The sequence below is a fragment of the Triticum urartu genome, chromosome 3A, assembly GCF_056163025.1.
Source record: "Triticum urartu cultivar PI428250 chromosome 3A, HENAU_Tu73, whole genome shotgun sequence".
NCBI lineage: Eukaryota > Viridiplantae > Streptophyta > Magnoliopsida > Poales > Poaceae > Triticum > Triticum urartu.
In genome coordinates, this window is record NC_141875.1 from 19,733,697 (window position 1) to 19,738,420 (window position 4,724).

Genomic DNA, 4,724 nt, shown 5'->3' on the forward strand with positions numbered 1-4,724 from the left:
GCGGTTTATAAGCCGTGAGTGCACAGACAATGACGAAGAGTTGCAATGCTCATCTACATGTTGATTAGCTTCAAGCCTTGCGGAATAGCATAGATTGCACTGAGCTATGTGCAGTGCAGTCTACACTATTCCGAAAGGCTTGAAACAAATTAACCAGCATTGCACCTCTTTTTTATTTTTAATAACTTATTTAAACTCCGGACTTCTTTTGTGTTCAGTATGCAGCATTTAAAGCGACGTCATCAATTTCCAACATGTTCCGACATCATTTGTTGTTTTTCGGTCATTTACCTAATTGTTTAGAGAGCTAAATGACCGTGAAATTGAAAATCACTACAAAATGAATCCTGAAAATGTTGAAACTTGGCATGGTATCATCATATCACCCGCATAGCATGCGCAAAAGAGTAGAGAGGGTCATGGCAAAAACTGGACGCACTTCGTGTACAAACTGGACATACTCTTTCCGAGTATCAGGGTTTCAGACGAGAACTCATCTGTTACATGGCCACTTCAATGTTTTTTAAACTTATTTGAACTCCGGACTTCTTTTGTGTTTAGTATGCAGCATTTAAAGCGACGTCATCAATTTCCAACATGTTCTGACATCATTTGTTGTTTTCGGTCATTTACCTAATTGTTTAGAGAGCTAAATGACCGTGAAATTGAAAATCACTACAAAATGAATCCTGAAAATGTTGAAACTTGGCATGGTATCATCATATCACCCGCATAGCATGTGCGAAAGAGTACAAACTGGACATCATATATAGGGTCACGGCAAAAACTGCACGCACTTCGTGTACAAACTGGACAAACTCTTTCCGAGTATCAGGGTTTCGGAGTCCGGAGTGGGTACTAATGTGCATCCCACCAATCAGGAAGAATCACACGGATCGTGTGTTTCTTTCTAGCTCTTGCGAGTCGTTGGATCAAGGGTGTGTTTCTTCCTAGCTCATGTGAGTCGTTGGATCGAAACTACCACAATCACTTTGTGAGCCAGACGACCCTATATATAGCCCACCTCTCGCCTTCCCTGCATAAGTCTTTCAGTTCATCGATTACATACATCTACCAGTTCATCGACTGCATACATCTACCAGTTCATCGACTGAATACAAATCATTCGGATTCGCCATCATACGTCCAACCGTGCATTTGATATGCATATATATGCATCACGAGCCACGGTTGGGTTGTATGATGGCGATACCGATTGGTTTGTTCTACATCCGACATAAAAGGTTTGATACAACTTTTTTTTGTGACATAAGAGCTATCTCTCCTCCTACCTATTTTAGTTACACAACTACCTATTTGTGCCAAATTTCACTTTTGCTGTTGCTCTTGCATCATAAGCATCCATGTTAACTGGACTTACAAGTAATGCAATTTAACCAAACTATCTTGTGATCTTCGCCAAGAGAGAGGTAGTATGAGCGGTTTATAAGCCGTGAGTGCACAGACAATGACGAAGAGTTGCAATGCTCATCTACATGTTGATTAGCTTCAAGCCTTGAAACGCGAAGAAATTTTATGTGCAAGCAAATTCTTTCATGCATTTACTAATTTTTTCAGCTAAATGACCCTGAAATTGAAAAGCATTTCAAATGAACTCAGAAAAGGATGAAAGTTGGCATGGTATCATAATTTCACCCACATAGCATGTGCAAAAAAGTAGAGAGGGTTACCGCAAAAACTGGATGCACTTCGTGTACAAAATGGACAATCTGTTTCGAAGTATCAGGGTTTCGGACGAAAACTCATCCGTTACAAAGGCATTTCATTTTTTAAATAACTTAAGCATTACCAAATTGAATATAATGATAAAACACACTAATATTAAACATAAGAAAAAAGAATCACTGAAAAATGTATTTTTAAAGTTAAGTTATTCACAAACTAGTGATTCACACAAATTTCAAATAATTCAAAATTTAAACTATTCAAATTTAAAAACTACCGGCACTAACTGAAAGTTTCTAAAAACTATCAAAAATATTCACAAAGAAACTCTAAATACAGCAAAAAACAACTAAAAATAAATAAAACAAAATAAATAAAGCAGAAAAGAAAAAACTAAATGAAAAAAGCCCACCTGCCGGGCCACAGCGGCCTGCATACGACTAGAAACCCAACCTGTTGTTGGGTCAGGATGCAGGCCCGCAAGCCCAATAGGCCCCACAGGGCAGAGTAGCAGAGGTAGGCCCAGAAGGCCTGCTTTAGAGAGGAGCTCGAGACAGCAGCGGCGGCGGGGCTTATAAGCAGGTGTGTGCGCCCTTCGGCTAGCGAGGTGGGACTAAACTTCTGCGCCCCTCGCCTGGCAGCGCACACCCTTTAGTACCGGTTGGTGGCTCCAACCGGTACTAAAGGCCTTCGTTTCCCGCCGCTTGGCCTAGCGAAAATAGGCCTTTAGTACCGGTTAGAGCCATGAACCGGTACTAAAGGCCCATCCTATATATATAGCACTTACGAAAATTTCAGTTTCATCCCCACTTCGTGTCCAACCTCCGCCGTGCGCGCCGCTCGATCCCGTCATCGCCGCCCGTCGCCCGTACCGTCGTCCGTCGTCATCGTCGCTGTCCCCGCCGCCGCCCGTCGTCGTTGTCGTCTCGCGCTGCCGCCCCGAACGCCGCCGCCGTCCGTCGCCATCGCCGCGGCCGTACGTCTCTCTCTCTCGCTCCCGCACACACATACACACACATACACACACACACACACACACACCGGCGCCCCCGCCCCGTACGCCGGCGCCCCCGCTCGTACGTACGGGGCGGCGGTGTACGGGGCCGCACACACACACACATATACCACACACACACGCATACACACACATACACACATACGTACACACATATACGTATATATACACACACATGCATACACACACACATACACACACACATTTTTTTACTTATTTTCTGTTTTTTAGAAAAGTTAATTAGATGATCGAATGTTAGATTAATGTCGAATGTTAGATGAATTAGCTAGCTAGATAGAAAAATTGTCGAACTAGAGATTAGAACTAGTTGAATAATTAATATAACTAGTTTATTTTTAGTAAGAAAATTTAGGTATATGAGATTAGAACTAGTGGAATAATTAATATAACTAGTTTATTTTTAGTAAGAAAATTTAGGTATATGAGATGAGAACTAGTTGAATAATTAATATAACTAGTTTATTTTTAGTAAGAAAATTTAGGTATATGAGATTTGATGATCTAATTAAAATATTATTTGTTAATGAGTTTTTCTATTTATTTAATTTTTTATATATTTTGAGTTTATATAAATGTTAGATTAATGTCGAATGTTAGATGAATTAGATAGAAAAGTTAAATATATAGTAATGTCAATTGAATATATAGTTAGATATATTAATGTCAAATGTTAGATGAATATATATTTGGCTAGATATAGGTGTTTAATGTTTCACCTATATGAACATAGGAAATGTCATCTGACGACGAAAAAGATTTTATTATGTGCGAACACTGTGAAGACCAGCACGGCATGTGCGACCAAAATTTCCTTGTTGATGGTAGGCGCTTCAGCATTAAGCTGGATGAGACATTCGAAGTTGATACAGTAAGTCACTTTGTCAATTATTATTTGAATGCAAAACTTATGCTTCATTTGCTTCAACTTATAATTTTAAATTTTCACTATTCTATTAGCGCATCCCCTGCTATGCAAGAATTTTTGTCTTGGATAAGATAGGTTTTAGTGCTATAGATGATATGGAGGTAAAGAGAGTTTACTTGAAGACGGAGCATGGGTATATTTTCAACGTCAAATTATATAATGGAGACACATACACCCATTTTGAATGCAAAACTTGGCAAGCACTATGCAAGGCTTATGCATTTGAGCCTGATATGGTTATCACCTTTGATATTTGTCCGGAAGATGATATTGAAGGTAATATAGACATCTGGGTCGATGTGCAAACGCCTCCAGTCCTACCATTTGGTGAGTTTTTCTCAACCATGCATGCATATGTTTATGTCTTTCATACAATTTATTCAAAAATAGTTGACAACTAATTTGTATTGTCAGCTTATTTCGGTTCAAGCAAACATGTCCGGCGCTTGGTAGACAGGACCTACTACTGCCCCGGAGCTCAACTAAACTGCGAGGAGATAAGTCATTATGTTTCATGACTTGAGGATCTTAATACTGTCAAGACAAATTTTTTTCCTAAACTTAGAAATGTTAGTACTCAAAACGTGCGACCAACGGTGATCGTATTGAACTACGGTCACATCTATAATCAAAAGATGGTAAGATTTTAAATATTTGTCCTTAATTAGTGCATCTTTTGCATACATTATTTTTGAAGCTAAACTTTCATTGCTTAGTATATTAATTACTATACGATGTTGTTCAACAGGGACTTCCGATGACAGCTGTGCCTCAATGGATCGAGACAAAAGGTCGCATGTCAATGGTTAGCTTACGACCAAGATTTCCTACATTGCACATGGGTGCATTCAGGATTTCTAAAAGCGAAGAATGCTTAATAGTGAAAGATTGGAGCAAAATTGTTAACGATCGCAGAGAAGTACTAGGGGGCAGTAAGGAGAAGCGCAACCCAAGATTAGGAGACAGATTCATCTGCATGCTCCAGTATGATGAATCAGGAGAGCTATACATGTTCTATGCTATTCTACCTGAGAGGGAGCAGCAGGATCAGTAGCTACTACTTCATGCTCTTAATTA